The sequence below is a fragment of the Erpetoichthys calabaricus genome, chromosome 1, assembly GCF_900747795.2.
Source record: "Erpetoichthys calabaricus chromosome 1, fErpCal1.3, whole genome shotgun sequence".
Taxonomy (NCBI): domain Eukaryota; kingdom Metazoa; phylum Chordata; class Cladistia; order Polypteriformes; family Polypteridae; genus Erpetoichthys; species Erpetoichthys calabaricus.
The window spans coordinates 233348374-233368158 of record NC_041394.2 but is presented as its reverse complement, the minus strand read 5'-3'; the positions used below and the strand labels follow the sequence as shown (position 1 = coordinate 233368158).

Sequence of the window (19785 nt, the reverse complement as noted above, 5' to 3'; positions counted from 1 at the left end):
TATTTTCTTGCAATTTGTATCATTTATTACTTAGACATACATTTTCTGTTTATCATGGCTATAAAGATCATGGAAAAAAAAAAGCTGGGATATCTGCCAACTGTGTTGCAGAAATTAGCACATATTGGTAGTTGTTAAATGCAGTGTTATGCCAGATCTAAAAATAGAGGCCCCATTCACTATGGTGGGAGGGAGTGTGTCCTTCTCCTAGGTTTCAGAAAGCATGATGGTGTGACATGGCTGTGCAGAGCTTTATTTGTTCACATAACTGCTAATCCTAAAATGCATTGGTGTGGTAAACTTCGCAGTAATGGAAATCCACACATTAAAATTATTTATGGTGAAAATCAATCAGGAAAATTTGTTTTGCATTTCTTGTTATATTTTTGCTTTTGTTTCTTTTACTTTAGATGCCACTTGCCTCTTATTTGATGTTCAGCAGTAAGCTAACCAAACACTAACCATTACCCCTGTACTGTTTTGCAATTTAAAGTACTTCAGATCCATAGTCTGCATTGACGAGATAAACTGGCCTAAAGCAAAATTTGTTTTTATAGCTGCAGCTGCAAGTAATAAGATATTTGGTTATTGAATGCAAAATGGTTTCACTGTCTATTATACAATACCTGCACATTACTGTTAACATGTAATATAATTTAAAAATGTATTAAGGCTCAAAGCAAAAATATTAAAAATGCTTTTTTTTTTAATTGTTCTCAAATTGATTACAGTATTTCAAGATATTTGGTGTTCATTGAAAAGTTTTGCACTTCTGACCATATTTTTCTGTTGCAATTAAGGAACTGCATATACTGTAAATAATGAGCTTTGGGATAAATTCAAATGTATAATTTTTATTCAATCATGTTAGAAGTATATTATTAGACAGCTAAGCTAGTTTTTTGCTGAAGCTGAGAGAAAGAAAAGGCTGCTGCAGTGTTTATTAATCCCAAGGGGAAATTCACAGTGTTGATATTTTCACTGAAGTTGTAAACATCTGGCTTTGGTACTACTATAGATAGATAGATAGATACAATATGCTTAGTTTCTGTCACAGAACACACAGAGTGCTCTTCTGTTTACAGTATGTGTAATAAAATGAAATCACAACAGAAAGTATATAATATACTCAGCCACTGTACATGGCTTCTGCATTACTAAGAGTCATGACTTTCAATGAAAACAGCTTACCCATTTTCAACCATTTCACTCTAACCCCACGGTTTCATATCTGTTATATTTTTCCAGTTGTAAAGATGTGTTTTGATACTATAATAAAAAATTTCAAATTGATGTGTGGAGGAATAAGATGTGGATGGCGCAGTGGTAGCGCTGCTGCCTTGCAGTAAGGAGACCCGGGTTCGCTTCCCAGGTCCTCCCTGTGTGGAGTTTGCATGTTCTCCTCGTGTCTGTGTGGGTTTCCTCCGGGTGCTCCAGTTTCCTCCCACAGTCCAAAGACATGCAGGTTAGGTGCATTTGCGATACTAAATTGTCCCTAGTGTGTGCTTTGTGTGTGGGTGTGTATGTGTGTGGGTGTGTGTCCTGCGGTGGGTTGGCACCCTGCCCGGGATTGGTTCCTATCTTGTGCCCTGTGTTGGCTGGGATTGGCTCCAGCAGACACCCGTGACCCTGTGTTCAGATTCAGCGGGTTGGAAAATGGATGGATGGAGGTATAAGATGAATGCACATATAATAGTTTACAAATGATGCAGAAAAGAATGTATGGGTATTATTTATGTTGCTTAGTTGAAAATTTTTATTGATTCCTTCTTTTCATATTGAACAAAAATTGTTAAGGGGGAAATAATGTTGGACAGTATAAAAAGAATCATTCACAATCATAACAATTTTTGAACTTTTTGATATTGATTAGTGTAAAAATCTGTATTATGTCAATTAAAAGCAAACATCCACAAATTATTTTATAACTTAAAACCAGGAAATCTAGTTTAAAAAACGTATTGAATATACTATAGTGTAGCATATCTGTAACTTTTGGACAGTCATTTAACTTTAGAAGTTACATAATTAACAGAATGAGATCTGCCTATGTGCTGGTAATGCATTCTAAATGAGTTCTAGTTAATTCACCAATACTGTATGTGGGAAGTCTAACATTTGGCTTATATGTACAGCTTCTAACAAAAAATACATCATAAAACAAAAGAGATTTAAACAAGTCTGGAATATTGGAAGCACCATTCAGTGGAGGGTATGAGAAAATGTCCATGTTATCACTTAAACACAAAGCATCATAAATTTGGCACAACTGCGACTTTGTGTAGAAATCGGGAGCCTCCACAATTGAATATATATACAAAATGGGCACCGTTTAGGGAAGGTTTCATTAGGTCTTGACAACATTATATAAGAAAGATGTCTGTTACTGATTCTCTCAATGCCACTGACAGAACTTGCTGCAGCCAGGCTACTATAATTTGTTCAGGTGGATAGTAAAGGTCAAGGCGACCCTAATGTGTTGTTCAAGATCAGTGGAGGATAATCTTTCCTCTTAAATATGCTTTGATTTTGCAACTTCTTTTGAGATCTGATTAATGCTCACAGTGTTTCTCTTTCTACTGCCTTATTACTTCCCTATCTTTTCACTGTTTACATGTCCCCTGTTTCTCTTGCACGTTTAGGTCAGTTGTTTGTTGTTTTTCCGTTTTAGGAATGTCAAACCCTTTCCACATCATTACTGTCTCAATCATATTCAAGTCTTGTTACAGTGGTGTACTCAGTTTATCATGTTTTTGGAGATTAACCTTCTGGGGTCTATCCATAAAACTAACCATAGAACTACACCTTCTAGATTAACATAGAACTATACCTTCTACAAAGTATCTCTTGGATTTTTATAGTAAAGCCAACTACAGTTGCACCTTTATGACCTACTGTTAAGGTTGATGGTGTCCCATTTTGCCCATGTTTTTGAGCACTGTTACTTTTAAAATGTGCAAGGGTGGGTAGGCCATACAGTATCTGTTTGATGTAGTTGTGGATTAGTGGTTGAATAGAGGCATGAAAAAAATGTGTTACGTTGTGGGATGTTTTTTCACGGCAGAGAAACTGTATAGTCTAAAGTTAGATTGATTACACAACTTAGCAACCAAAAAAGCACTGGCTTACCCAGGTGGCAGTCACTGTTTCTGTATCACCACTAATAGTGATTGGGTAGTCTCTTTATTTCTCTGTGTTTCGGGTATTAAATGAAGCAAGAAATCCCAATGGGCAAGTGCAATTGAATAGCAGTAGTAGTATCAAACACAGATGCTGGGATAATAATATACAATTGTGAAGGGTATCTATCTTATCATGATCATGTGGCCCTGTTCACTAAAAAAGAGCCAACCCACGTCCTTGCAATTAAAATAGATTAAAATAACACTGTCATTGAGAGTGTCACTCATTGTCTTTTTTAGTATCCTCTTCTTCTTTAGAAGTCTTGCTGTGGAAATGCAAATTAAGATCTTAATGAGAAATCCTTGGTGACTGAGAGTATTGCTAAAGTATGCCAGAATCCTTAAAACTTTCAGTAATAATGTTCTTCCAAATGGGAAACAACTTTTGCTACAGCTTTATTCTACTCAGCACTTCCCTATTATCCAACCCGCTATATCCTAACTACAGGGTCACGGGAAGCCTGCTGGACCCAATCCCAGCCAACACAGGGCACAAGGCAGGAAACAAACCCCACCGCAGGGCACACACGCACATACACACACACACACACACACACACACGCACACACACACACACGCACACGCACACACACACACACACACCCACACTAGGGACAATTTAGGATCGCCAATGCACCTAACCTGCATGTCTTTGAACTATGGGAGGAAAGCGGAGCACCTGGAGGAAACCCAGGCAGACACGGGGAGAACATGCAAACTCCATGCAGGGAGGACCCGGGAAGCGAACCCGGGTCTCCTAACTGCGAGGCAGCAGCGCTACCACGGCACCACCGTGTCGCCCTATGAAATAACATGACACCTTTTATTGGATAAATAAAAAGATTACAATATACAAGGTTTCAAGGAAGCTCAGGCCCCTTCTTCAGGCAAGATATGATTACATCTTGCCTGAGCTGCTTTGAAAGCTTTCATATTGTAATCTTTTTAGTTGGCCAATAAAATGTGTCATTTTGCTTAACTTCTCATTGCATCCATAATGGCTAACTTGGTACAACACCATACTACTATGAAATAACAGATATTTTTGTTAGTGTAATCTGTCATAAGATAAGTGAGTAATATCATTACTACATTTTGTGAAAGATAATTGAGAGGTTTATGAATATAACGTGTATGGAAAAGTGTTTTGCCTTATATTTCTTTATTGTGCTTCTCTTTTTAAGAGTATATTGCATGCAGTTTTACATAAAACAAAGTGCACAATATAATTTATATAAATCAATGAGGGATTATTCTGACTTAAAATAGTGCTATTTTAAAATGGCTCCAAGTTTAATTGCAGCACTCAAGTCTGAGATGAATAATGAAATATTTATTTAGGTTTGTTTTAATATTATCAGATTATTGGAAATTATTGTGTCTGTGCTAATTATTTAAAACAGCATAACTTGTGTCAAGATTAATTACAACTTTGTAGATGTAAATTTTTTAAAATACCCTTTTTAATATAAACATTTCTGTTTCATGTTAGTTTTGTAGCCACTTTTTTTGGAGATCATTTTCCTAATAAACAATAACAAATGTATTTTCCAGAATTACATTTTTGTCCTTGAAATATTTTTTTTTCATATTTTTTGTGATTTTATTTTAAAGTAATGAAAAAAGAACTGATAAAAAATTGCAAGAAGTTCAATATTTTTTTGTAATTATATGCTGTAAAAACAATTACATAGAACACCTGAAAAGAATCCAAACCCCCGGCATTCTTCCCGCAAACTTCTTTCTGTCTTGTTTGTCTTTTGTTGTCTCAAAATATTTTTTGACTTTTACAGAAAATGCAGCTGTCAGTTCAGTCATTCTTTTTATGTTAGCAATATATATAATTTAGCTTAGCTGATGGAAAGCATTATGCTGAATTAGAGGGTTGTATTCACATAAAAATATGAAGTTCATGTACCCTGTTTGATTTTCTTTGCAGAGCTTTTAATATACTTCACTGAGAACATCCTTTAAGCAAACAAGTGCACAATCTGAGGACTTTGGGCTTCAGAATTGAGTCATACATGGCATCTGTGGCCTAAACTGCAAGCAGTCTGCAATGCTACATTTTTTTCCACCTTGTTCCAAAAAGGGAAAAGAAAAAAATTTAAGCCACCATGCTCCCATAATACAGTCCTTGCCATAAATGGCAAAAAGACCTGACAAAAGTCAGAATCATTCACACCATGGCAGTCCTCGTAGTATTAGTAATGGCGATTGCCCATTGGAAATCTGTAATTTGAAGGCAACAGGCGGACAGCATTGGAAATTGTCCAAAGGTTTATTCATCTCAGTGAGCCCTTTCTGTTTTTCATTTCAGGGCATTGTTTAGCGTTTTATCACAAAAAAAATTATTTCCATCAAAGTAGAAGTCTTAAGTTATGTGATGCTCACAAAATACTTTTTGGTGGTCTTGATAATCAACAACTCTTGTTATAATATCAGCATAATGCAAAGTGTTAAAATGCATAGTACTCTCAATTATTGGCTGAAAAGAGGAAATATCTGGAAAGATAGCTGCCCAGAGGCTTCGCAGATATGCCAGCATGTTGTTTCCTGTCTGGCCAATCTTTAAGTCCTCTAATCTCGGGCTGTTGAAGTGATTACAGTACTTCATCTATATGAATGTTGCTGTCAGTAGCTCCACCTGGCTGTTGATACTACCAGTCTCTGTTGTGGTGCAGTCAGTCATAGTCTCAACTGAGGCCATACCTTTCTGTAGCTTGTTGAAGGCAACTCTCAGCTGTTCCTATCAACCCCGAGATCATTGCTGTATAATAAAATGTAAAGAATTCAACCACTCCATGAAGAAAGAAAGCTTCTTGTGAACGATCTTCAGCTCAAGTTGACTTTTTCTCTTGTCCAGAAAGAGAGGAACCAAATCTTTTTTTTGTAGAGTAGCCATATTTACAGTAAAAGAAGAATAGTAAGTGGCAGCTTATGTGCTGTTTTGGTACAGCTCTATATAATACTGATCACATGGAAAAGATGCAAGCAGAAGTAGAGATAAGCAACCATCAGTAACATATTTTAATTGATCTCCCCATCAAAAACACATTTAATCAAGTCTAAAAAGTCAAAGTGTTACCTCTGTAAATTTTGTTTTAGTTTTTCAGCTTGGAAATAAACTTCACCCATTTTGTTTTATTTAAAGAGTTAGATGGAATGAAAACTGACCAAAGATTACAGGAGGGATGATTAAGTACTTCAGTGAGTAATGTTTTGAAACATGTTCACAATACATTGAGCTAAAAGATTCTGAATGTTAATGCTAGGTGTGAAAATGCACAAATGAATTATTGTTTGCGTACTACATGCTGATGCAGGCCCTCACTATGTTTATGTGTTGAAATTGTGAAGAATTTTCACACACTTGTCAGTTTGTGTATGTTTATAAATTCATATTTGTCAAGATCACTTGAACAACAGCATTGTTATTTTTTTTTTTCTCAGAAGTATCAAAGATTTCCCAAATAACAAAAGTTGTTTCATCCCCTCTCATAATCCCATAGTCACAGAGTAGTTTCAGATTCTCTCTTGTGATCTGTAGTGTCACCTCATTATCTATTAGCTCAGACAAATGTTCACTCTTCTTGGCTTCCATTACCCTGGCAACTTTCTTAGCCTAACATTCTAAGATGCGTGTCAGCAGTCTTGCTACAAAGGATTCATACAGCTTGTGACACTTTTAGTTGAGACTGAGGAAAGCAAAGCAGCTCACCACATACCAGAAATCCAGCTGGATGAGGCTGTCTCAGTTTTCAAAGTTTGCCCTGGCTTAGGGCCCTTTCTAGGCTGTGAGCAAAAATGACAGACAACATACATTAGCTGGAAAGGTGTGTGTTTTTTTTTTGTTTTTTTTAGGTATCATTTCATACATCCAAAAACTGTAGATAACAAGCCTTCAACTTCCTTACCTATCACTGCAGAAATCAAAATTTGTCCACTTGCATTTCCTTCTTTAATACATTAAACAGATGTGGCAGCAGCTGCATCTGTAAGCCTATTTGTCACCTGGAAACTAGAAAAATGTCATTCTAGATGCCTTTTTTGTTTAAATAAAACCATGCAGTAATTAAACAAGTTATATTTTTAACACTCATTCAACTCTGACCTCATTCATTCAAGAGCAAGATAACTTAAACAACAACCTGTTTTAAAAATGTTTCATTTTTATCTGTTGTGACAGTTGGGCTTCTATGAAAGAATTATCAGCACCCTTGTTTTCAAATCCCCATTCCCCACATGTACAACTCAAGTAAACAGAATTGATTTTTAATTATATGTCAGATCAGGCACATTATGCAGTATTTTCCTTCTCTGTAGAATTTAGCTTCAGAGTGCTGCTGTAATTGCATGTGATTAGTGACTTACTAAGGTAGTATTGTGATCCTTCAGGTAGTGTTTGCGTCTACCTTTCTACATGTATAGCCATAACCTGCAAATGGGAAATTGCCTTTTAGCACATTTTAAGAAATGGTTGGATGAATAAAAAAACACTCCAGCCACTGGCACCACCTTCTGGCTGATCATCCTGGAGATATTTCTCACACAATCTAGCTTTCCATATGAAACTGATGAATTACCGCTTTTAGCATATGTATTATTGTGGGATGTTATGGTGTGGCCTTCCCTCATTCCCCCACAGCTTACCGCACACACATACACCTAAAACATGCATACACACACAATTAAGTACTGATTATGAGCAGTGCCTTTGCAACATTACTACCTCTTTATTGCTACAGATAGGGACTTATTAGATTAGGCTAGGGCAGACAAATGGCTGCCCATAAGACAAAGGAGGATACGGAATGCACCTTTTAATGTCATTTAGTAACACTGTGTTACTCCTTCCTTTGTTGCTCATTATTAGAGGCATCCCACCACAGCCTTCTAACCCTGTGGAAGATAGTGTAAGTCTACCCACACCAGGTGCCTTGTATTTACTTTATTACCTCACCCGTGATGTCCAGACAAAGGATAGAAATAAAAAGCAGTATTTATTAAAATACAGTAAGCAAAATATGGATATAAAGCCCTTATAAACATACATCCTGGTCTAAAAGTCAAAAGCTTCACACTATCCAAATAAAATGTTATTTTCGACCAAAAACATGAACAATGTGGGTGTTTTAGATCAATAATGAAAAATGATGTGTGTACAGCAAAGATGACCAATTACCAAAACCTGTTCTCCTGATAGTGCTGGAGTGTTTAGTTACAGGTATTAGGTTTTCCTAAAAAAAAGAAAACTTTTAAGTGTTTTCACATGAACATGTTTTAATTTAACATGTAAACAAGTTTTTTTTTTTTTTTTTTTTTTTAGACATCTGATGTTTGTTCCTCTCTCTGAAGTGTACATTGAAAGAGCCCTGAGCATAAATGTGTAATTGATTTAATAATTTAATAATATAGTCTTAAATATATAGAATAAACTGCAATGACAACAAAGTTGTGTTATTATGCAGTCTCATGTGATGATTATATGAAGTAAGACTTTTTTAGGGGATTAATGAATGAATAAATGACTCAGTGTACACATAAATATCATGAGAGATATGTGTATTAATGAAATGAATTGAAATATATTTATATCCATTTACATGTGTTTAATAAGTACTATTTAAAGTAGATTATTATTGTTATACAACCAGGAATGTGCTTGCCATAGGATTATTCAGCATTATTTATTTTTAGTTTTAAATATGTTTCCAGATTAATTTGAACATATTCTGATGGTTGGAAGAAAGGATACCTGTTTGATAGGCTAATGGAATGTTTAAATTTGCATATCTCCCAAATTCCCACCCGTAATACAACCAACACTAACTTCTGACATTAGCAGATTCTGAACAAAAATGCAAAAGAGCACAAAGTAGAAAAAGCTAAGACAGTGAGTTAGAAAACGATGAGATGAGAGACTATTACAAAAGAAGCAGTATTTGAATGTATTTTAATAATGTAAACAGCACAAGGGCACCAATTATAAATCATAATATTGGAACATTTTATTGACATTTAAAATGGTAGTTGTCTTGAATAAAAAACTGTTTGTGAACCAACAGATTTTACTCATGAGGTAAGCAAATGATTTAATTCACTGAGAAAGTCAACCTGCAGTTTAATAGTTTCTGCTTTCTTTTTTTAACTTCTGCAGTTGTTTGCATGTATATTTTTTTTTAACACGTTCAGCTAGGCAAATTACAAAAGTGGTTGGACAGCTTTTCTCACTGCTACTGTAAGGTCAGGAAGGACCAAGTAATACACAGGTGGTGTAATTTAAAAAAAAAAAAAAAAAAAAAAAAAAAGCTACAAGACAATTTTTTCATTACAGCTCTGTGTAAAAGTAAATGTACCTGCTTTGCAAGGATTTGTAACATATGATAATTTACATAATGAAAAACCTGCACCTTTCACAAGTCCAAGTAGGCATTTTCAGGAGCTTACTTGCATATGAAATGTACAGTAATTCATTCAATAGCCAGAGTGACATGGATGGCTCTTCGGAAGTTACATTTTGGGAGAGTAAGCTGCACTATTGAGTTGAGGACAAACACAGCAAGTTGATGTGCATTTAATGACAAATACATTGTTTTATCAACCTTTCGCTACAATATGAAGGCAAGTTTACATGCCTTAGAAAGCAAAATATATGTCCCCTCTAAAGCTGACAGACTGGGCATTCCAAAAATTAGACAGAATAACAACCTGCTCATCACTTTGAGAAGAAAACAAATACTGGAGTAGTGGTGAATCCTTATCTGCACACACTCAAAGTGAAAGTGCTAAATTGAACAATTGCTGCAGCATAAAGAGTTAAATATATATAGATGTTTAAAAGCAAAACTCCTGCTGTTTTTTACTGGATAAATGCCTGACCTTTGAAACAAAGATGATATTGGTTGAAGAGTAAAACCCTTGTGCACATTTGGAGTAGCAGACCCCCTCGTGACCCTGTATTAGGATATAGCAGGTTGGACAATGGCTGACTGACGTTTGGAGTAGGCTTTACAGTAGCCATTTTGACAGTGGTTATACACAGATAAACATGGAATATAGCATTTTAACAGGAAAATGGCGAAGCTCAGTTATAACAATAAGTAAATAAATGACTATCTGTCCTCTGTAAAAATTTACCTTATCGTCAGTTCCAGGGATGATGAATGTAGGTGTAGTTTAGCATTTTGAAGCACAGCAGCAATAGATTATTAATGCTCAATTCATTTAACATTATTGTGCATGTCAGTCAAGGGCAGTGATTTAAAAAAAAAAAAAAAAAGTCTTTTACGCCTGTAAAAAATAGCATAATAAATGTGCTTTTCTTTGAAGACTTTCAGCATCAAAATATCAGTGCTGATACTGATGCATATGAAGAGATCAAATATCAGCCCAATGTATCTGCTCTTGATATTATTGTTTGGGCCCTTCTTTCAAGAAAGATATGAAAGCTGAGCTGTGCCAAAGGGTGATTCTGTGTAAGTGAGACGGTGCATCTTCAGATGACTTGTCTTTTACTAAGTCTGTAGAATGGACAGTGTGGGTGTCACCCAGATGGATGAATATTATTTCTAGCTTTCGGCAATTAGTTTTTATGCAGTTTTTACCCCATATTGGGTTCTGGACCAACTTATAAAAGTACGTGCAAAATATCTTATTTGTCTATTTTGTAACCAGTTCCCAAGGGATAAATTCATTTCACCTCACCTTTGAATTATATATTAACTGGTCATTCTGACATAGGGTTTTATTGTGATTTACACACTTAAAAAATACATGTAGACATTTGGAAATAATGTATGCATATGTATATTCCAATCTAAACTGAATAAATCAATGCAGATTCATGATGGCCATTAATCTATGTATAAAAATCAGTGAGTAAAATGTCAAATTTAAAAAACAAAAAGACGTCACACTTCAGTCACAGTGTGATACTCCAGATTGCCCACAGCTGGCATATTCTTCTTGAACCCAGGTCATCGGTAATCATGTACGGAGGATGGCTAGGGCAATAAGGACATATTACAGGCAAGGTTGGTACATACAAAAGTGCTTAGTACAGTTTAATTACAAGTCAAATCAAAACTGTCAAATAAACAAATAAGGTGTAGTGCAAATATTCATTTATAAATAAGCCAATAAATAATCCAATGAAAACTTAGTAATTGTGAGGAAGTTAAAATCCAAATAAATAGTTAATAAGTGTTACATTAAAATCCTGGGTGAAACCAATTACTGTTGTATTCCTTCCTAGTGTTCTGTCACTCATACTTGTCTTGCCCCACCCACCCAACTTCCATGCATGTTCAGCAGAGCTGAAATCTTAGTGAAAGTGCCCCTCCTTGACTCCTGTTCCAATCACCATCACTCTGCATCTTCTGGGATGTGCTGAGCCCGAATCAGTGTCCCTACATTTTGGCATCTAATGGATACCTGTGGCCTTGGCTAGTGTGCAGCAGGGAGTGATCCAGTCCACTCCTGGGGTGCCATTCACTGAGCTCCGCAGCAGGGTTTCGTCTGACAGCTTTTCTGCCATCTATTAACACTGGCTCCCTACTAATTCTGATCTTTCACATGTTCTTCTCCTTACTTCCATGATCTTTTCTTCTTTCCCTTTTTTTAACCAATCTCCCCACTCATATCCTCTCAGGTTCCTTTTATACTATTGTGAGTGCAGGTGCCTGATTACACCATGCACCAAACACAGTGTCAGTTAGAAAATTGGCTCAACCAGTTAGGTCTTCATGTGCAAATGCAATTAGCCAGTCAACCACTTTGGGGCTACACAGCTTTACCGTTGCATGCACCTACACTCGCAGAGCCTGAATGATTCACCACCAGTTCAATGCAGATTGTCATTGAGTTGATTGGTGAAGCTTATCTGAGCAAATTTGGAGCATGAAAGCAGTTTATTGTAGTTTAAAAAAAAAAAATGTCAGTAGTACCAATATAGCAATTTGTCTGTGGAGGATTGCATGTTTTGCATGAGGATGGAGAAATGAAGAAAAATATAAGTGGTCTATGTTAAAGAAAACCAGTAATGAAGAAGTAATACAGAAAGATCAAAATGCTCTGATGGAGTAAAATAGATAGTTACTATCTATGGTCTGGGAACATACTTGAAAAACATAATTTACTATTCTAGTATACTCATGGTTGCTAAAGTAATACAAAAAAGATAATGAGGTATTAATGGTCACTCAATAAAGAAAGGCCAAGGCTAAAAAAGGCAAAGATTAGTGCACCACCAGATAACTGTTCCAAATTAATAGATGGTGATGTAACTAAAAGAGAAACATATTCATTACTTTCACTCCTTTCTATTTACATAATAAAATTTGTCAAGCACACAACTGGTAATCAACTTTCATGGCTTATTATTTTAGAGCAGGAACATATGGTACCTTCTTTCTCAGCAAAATATATTTAATGATCTTTGTTCTCAGTACTCGTGGGCAGCTTGTCTGAAATCTTTATGAAACTATGTTACATATTGTGAGATTGACAACCCCCCAACTGACATTCGGTTAAAGCAGGCAGGGACTGGTTGTCTGCTGCCGGTGCAAATGCATGTTCGCACATTTCCTGCGTACCATGTCTATCAGCACCTGGTTCAGGGAACATTTAAAAGTGTCCGCTTGCATGGATGTGTGTTCACTATCTGTTTCTACGCTTCTGCGGAATGTCTATCTGTTCATGATGGGATGGATGCAGGACGGCGTCATCATCCTTGTTTGCATGTGGGTTATGTATCAGTGACAGCTCCCATTTTGATAAATGCTTTGATAATGTCTGTGAAGATTCTCAGTCATCCAGGTGAAATTAGCTGGAATGATAATGTTCTTGTCTTGACAACAACAATAATAATAATAATAATAATAGTACATTTTATTTATATAGCGCCTTTCCCATGCTCAAGGCACTTACAGAATATAATAAAGAACGGCAGAATATACAGTATATAGCATTGTACAAACCAGATAAATAAATAAAGAAGATTAAGACAGTGAATTCTGAAAAAAAAACAGACAACATAATTGATGGTCTCGCACACACACACACAGGTTACATGAGCATCTTGACAGAGAAGTAAACTGAGAGAAAGGTAATAAAGTCAAGTAGAGCTAAAAGCCTTCCTGAACAGATGAGTTTTGAGTTGTTTTTTAAAAGAATTCATGGAGTCAGCTGACCTGATTAATTTCGGTAAGTCATTCCAGAGTCTGGGCGCTATACAGCTGAAGGCCCTGTCACCCATGGAGTGTAGATTAGTGAGGGGCACAACAAGATTACCAGAATCAGAGGACCTTAGTGGGCGGGCAGGCACATAGTGATGGAGAAGGTCACTGATGTAGTTTGGCGCGAGGTTATTTAAAGCTTTGTAGGTTATTAGTAGGATTTTATATTCGATTCTGTAAGACACAGGGAGCCAGTGAAGATGGAGCAGGATGGGTGTGATGTGCTCGCTGCTGCTGGTTCGAGTAAGGACTCTTGCAGCTGAGTTTTGAATAAGCTGGAGCTGTGATATAAGATTAGAAGGGGCACCTGCCAGTAGGGAATTACAATAATCGATGCGGGATGTGATAAAAGCATGGACAAGTTTCTCAGCATTAGAGAAGGAGAGGAAGGAGCGAACACAGGATATGTTACGGAGGTGAAAGTAAGAAAGTTTCTTAATGTGATTTATGTGGGCGGAATAAGTGAGGGAGGAATCAAAAATGACACCAAGATTTTTTACAGTAGAGGCAGGTCTGATGAGATCACTGCCAAGATGGACTGGGAAGGAGCTCATTTTATTAAGTTGCATTTTAGTCCCAATTTGCAGGAGTTCAGTTTTATTGCAATTTAATTTTAAAGAGTTCTGCTCCATCCAGGTTTTAATTTCACTAAGGCAGGTTGTGAGCTGAGAAAGCTCTGATGAAGTTCCACTTTTAACATTGAAGTAGAGCTGAGTATCATCAGCATAAAAATGATAATCCAATCCATAACTACAGATAATATGGCCAAGGGGAAGCATATAAATACAGAAAAGCAGAGGACCGAGGACAGAGCCCTGAGGGACTCCTTGTGTGACTGGCACGGAGTTGGATCTGCTGTTGCCAAGACTAACAAACTCTTGCCTATCAGTCAGATAGGACTTGAACCACTGGAGGGCAGTGCCAGAGATACCCAGCATGTTCTCCATTCTGGACAGTAGGATGTCATGTCTAACAGTGTCAAATGCTGCACTGAGGTCTAACAGAATTAATATGCTAGTTTGTCCAGAGTCTGCTGCCATAAGCAAATCATTGGTTACCTGTAGCAGAGCAGTTTCACAGCTGTGCCGCGCCCTGAAACCAGACTGAAAGGGTTCCATCAAATTATTAGAGGTTAGGTAATTGGTGAGTTGGGAAGCTACAACACGCTCAAGAACTTTTGACAGGAAAAGTAAGTGGAAAATAGGCCGGAAATTGTTAAGATTGTCAGCATCAAGGCCAGACTTTTTTAACATTGGGGTTACAGAAGCAATTTTAAAAGTGAGCGGCACGGAGCCAGTGTCAAGGGATGAGTTTATTATTGTTGTAACAGTCGGGATTATGGCATGAAGGCAGGATTTAAGTAGTGTGGTGGGGATGGGGTCCAGTACACAAGTAGTCGGCCTCATCTTACAAAGCAGGTTATTAACAAACGCAGAAGTGACTGGTGAGAACTTAGAGAAGGAGCTGGATGGAGTGGGAAAACAGGGAGAGATATAAACAGATGATATATTTATGTTAGTTGAATTATTTAGATCTTTAATTTTGTTACGGAAAAAGTGGAGGAATTCCTCACAGACTTCAGTAGAAGAGGTAGTTGGACCAGATGCAGGTTCGAGTAGTTTATTAACTACAGAGAACAAAACCCTTGGGTTATCATGGCCACTTTCTATTATTCTGCCATAATGGGTGTTCCTGGCAGAAGTTTGTGCTTCTCTGTAAGCTCTTTGGTGGTCAGAGAAAGCCTGGATGTGCACGGTGAGGCCAGTCTTACGTGACATTCTCTCAAGGCGTCGGCCAGCTGCTTTCATAGATCGCAATTCTGAGTTATACCAAGGAGCTGAGCGTTTAAAGGAAACCTCCTTATGTTTTAAAGGAGCTGTTTTATCTAATGCTGAGTGAAGGGCTGAGTTATAGTGGTCAACAAAACTATCTAGTGTTGATGGAATAGGTGCAGACAGTAAAAGATCAGAAATGGATCCAGAAAGGATAGAGGGACAGATATTTTTAAGGTTTCTGTAAGAAATTTGTCGTTTACAGGTAAGAGGTGGGAGAGGTAGTGAGACAGTGAAAAATACTGCTTTATGGTCAGAGAGTCCCAAATCAGTGCTGTAAATGTTGGCAACAGATAGTCCAGAAGTGCAGATCAGGTCCAATATATGACTGCCAGAATGGGTTGGAAAATCAACATGTTGTGTCAAGTCAAAACAGTCCAGTAAGGACAGGAATTCATTTCTCAGTTTAGATGTGGGGGTGTCAATATGGATGTTGAAATCACCAGGAAGGATAATTCTCTGAGAGTAAGAGCTTAGGTGGGTCAAAAGTTCAATCAGATCGGATAAGAAAGATGCATTGTATTTTGGGTGACGATAAAGAACAATGAGTGAGACAGGACCTGATTTCGTTATTAGTTTAAGAGCCAGGCACTCAAAAGACAATGGACAGTCAATTGGGATTCTTTTAATGTTTAAGTCTTCTCTGATAATTACTGCAAGCCCGCCGCCTTGTCTTGAGCTGCGAGGCTCTGAGTGGAAAGTGAAACCAATTGGAGTCGCCTCTGTGAGAGACGCAAATTTGTTTGTTTTTTGCCAAGTCTCCGTTAGACACAGAATATCAAGTTTGGTGTCAGTGATGAGTTCTGACAGCACCAATGCTTTGCCATTAAGAGACCTCGAGTTAAACAGTGCAATATTAGATAATGAGGCTTCTTTCTGCACAGAGCCGCGATCAGGGTTTATTTCCACATAATGCAAATTTGGCACACCGACAATTCTATTTCCAGGGTCATGAGAAGGACGGCGTATTCCTGAGCAAATGCTGCCGGTGGTCTTTTCATTCGCAGCCCGGCGGTGGCGGCGACCTGACCCGCGATGTATATATTTCGGGCGCTGCAAAATACCGGCGTCCTTTAGGATGTTGCAGTCAGACCATTTGCTCTGGACAAACTGTTTAATAAGAAGGAGTTTGTCATGAGAGTATTTTAGCATGATACTGGGCAATACTTATCTGAATAGCAGTGGAGAAGCAGCACAGCACAGCGGAACCGGTAGGATAGGCGGGTGTGGTAGCGTAGGTGAGCAGCCATAGCAAGCAGCAGAAAGCATAGCAGGAGGAGGTACCAGGAGTTGGAGGTTCCAATACACAGCCACAAACAGTAACGCTTGGTAATTTCAGGCGTGATCTCCCCGGAGCCAAAACAGTATGAACATAGTATGAACATCAGATCAGTTCCCAGTCGTAGAGTACTGTAAGATGAAATGGGAGCAGATCAGCAAAGCGAATTTAATATAATCACGGAGACAGATCATCCCGAGGTCCTAGATTGCCAGGTACAAAGAAATGTTTGCAGGTTCTCGTCCCGTGATCCACAGACTCAGCTGTTCCCAGTCAAAGTAGAGTCCATAAAATCTGTAAATATATGCCAAATTCATACAATTCGAGTCAGCTGTATCCAAGAACTATACATACAATAAAAGAAATAAAACAAACGTAAGAAAGTGTAGAATTAGGCGAATTTTGCGAAAAGTGTTGTTTACAGGGAGGAGCGGCGACAACATGCGTGCGCCAGCGTCCCCTCACCTGTTAGAACCTGGACTCACTTTCTCATCTCTTGTGCAAGTCTGTGACCCACACTTTACTTTATGAACTTCTTTTTCTTTCAGCTGCTCCTGTTAGGGGTTGCCACAGTGGATCATCTTTTTCTTCCTGTCCTCTGCATCTTGCTCTGTTACATCCATCACCTGCATGACCTCTCTCATCACATCCATAAATCTCTTCGGCCTTCCTCTTTTCCTCTTGCCTGGCAGCTCTATCTTTAACATCCTTTTCCCAATATACCCAGCATCTCTCCTCTGCACATGTCCAAACCAACGCAATCTCGCCTCTCTGACTTTGTCTCCCAGCTGTCAAACCTGAGCCGACCCTCTAATATACTCATTTCTATTTCTGTCTATCCTCGTCACACCCAATGCAAATCTTAGCGTCTTTAACTCTGCCACCGTCAGCTCTGTCTCCTGCTTTCTGGTCAGTGCCACCGTCTCCAACCCATATAATGTAGCTGGTCTCACTACCATCCTTTAGACCTTCCCTTTTACTCTTGCTGATACCCGTCTGTCACAAATTACTCCTGACACTCTTCTCCACCCATTCCACCCTGCCTACACTCTCTTTTTCACCTCTTTTCCACAATACAATTCACTTCACATTATGAACAAGGTTTAAAATTATAAAAGTTGCAATGTTAGTTCTCCACGCCATTGGCAGTGGAGGTAAAATATATGGGGAACAACTGGCTAACTTAGAAAAACCCAGAAAATGGCTGTTAAACTGGTGATGATAATGAAGAAAATGTACTTTTGCCTTTACTAGATTTGCACTTAAGTATATGATTTGCAAAGAGTTAAGTAGTTCTTTGCTCTACAAACTCTCAAGACACAGTTGTCCATGATCAGTCTGTGATGACACAGTTATGAGTGGGTGTATAGAAGGTAGAAAAATTGAATCCACAGCTGAGCAGTACATTTTTATTAAATGGAGTTATACTATGACACTTGTTAGTCTTTTTCTGTTTATTATTGCTGTAAACAAGAGGAAAAGTGTATTTGGTTATTTTATAGCACCCATTTCACTGCCTGCATATTATTGTTTCTAGACTGCAAAGTACATTCTCAAGGTTGCATGGGTCATTTACTAGTTAAGCCAAATGAGTCAGTGCTTCTTTCTACATATCTACCTTTTTTCTTTTTAATTAAAATGGCTTTTATGAAGCAGAGAGTAGGTAGCTTTGCAAATTTGAGCCAGTTTACCAATGGGTACTTAACAAATTTTACCAATGGATACTTAACAAAGTTTTCTCAGCTGAAGAAGGAGTTCTCAGAAAATATCTTTCTGTGATTAAAAAAAAAAAAAGCAGTGCAAGTCACCAAAACCATTTATTCTTCATTTTACTTAACTACTGTAAAACAAGTAACAAATATATATATATATATATAGGCATCTTTTGCTTAACAACAAAAAATGTAAAAAATGAGTGGAGACCATTTGGTGTTATATCAAAGTAAACTTGGGAATCCTATTTAGAGGTTGCATCATTTAAGTAAGTTTCATCGAGCTTGTATTTATTATTCTTATAATCCTTTTGCCTATGTGTGGCCTATCTATCTATCTATCTATCTATCTATCTATCTATCTATCTATCTATCTATCTATCTATCTATCTATCTATCTATCTATCTATCTATCTATCTATCTATCTATCTATCTATCTATCTATCTATCTATCTATCTATCTATCTATCTATCTATCTATCATCTTAATAGATAGATATCTTAAATCACATTTTCTTAGTGTTTGCAAAGATCTGTTTGAATTCCTGCATCGTCTGTGTTTATTATACCTCCATGTATGGTGTCATCTGCAAATTTCACAAGTTTCTTGTCATTAATATACATTAGAAATAACAGTCTAGGCACAGACCCCTCATAGGCACCACAACCTTTTAGAAGGATTTTTTTTCATTTTCTGCAACGTCCATACTCCTCTAGATCTGAAATGTATGGATCCATGTTTATTTTTTAAATTGAAATACTGAATATTTTCACTTTTTTGACTAATCTACAAACCTACAACATTCACAGATTTGTCTAAAAGTAATGTTTAAGTACAGAATCTCCACAGTTAGCACACTTTATTTCATGAATGTATTTTAAAAGGATGGGTGTCTGTGCACATAAAGAGAAAAGGAACTGGCACAGCTGAGAGTGTCTTGTGAGCAGCAGTGAAAGCTTCATGAAGTCCAAGTGACAGTTTAGCACTTTGTTTCCAGGGCTGTTTAATATCACCATTTCAAGATCTAATTTAAATATCAAAGTAATTGATGTCCCTTTGGCTATAACAGGAATGACATGTGTCCAGAGTACGACAAGATTCTTAGTTCATATATTCCACAGTCTGATAATACTAGCTTACTAGAAACATCTGACAATCAATATAGCACAGACAATAAATAGAACTTCTGATAATACTGTATATACAGTAAGCAGTCAGAATTGCCTTATGAACTGAAGATAAAAACTGTCCCTGATTCTACCTGTACCATTTGAATGGAGATAAAAGTAATTGTACATGAAGGCTGAATCCCTTAATAATATAATGTGCCCAAGGCTAGGTATTGTTTAAATATCTGAAATTTGCAGCCCTGATCTGGGAAGGTACCATAAAAGATTTTATGTAGCCACTGAGGATCATTTAGAAGTAAACACAGTTGGAGACATCTGGGCTTTTCTCAACAAAGGTCTAAATATATTCAAGTTTAAAACATAAATCCTTAAAATAAAAATTGTTTGGTGTAACTACCCTTAAAAAAACA

General features: G+C 37.2%; 1 protein-coding gene across 10 annotated transcripts in view; it reads left to right on the top strand.

Moving 5' to 3' along the window:
- Positions 1–19785, top strand: part of cadps2 (Ca++-dependent secretion activator 2) — an 874989-nt gene that overhangs the window by 178108 nt on the left and 677096 nt on the right. The gene's annotated exons all lie outside the window — the stretch shown is intronic.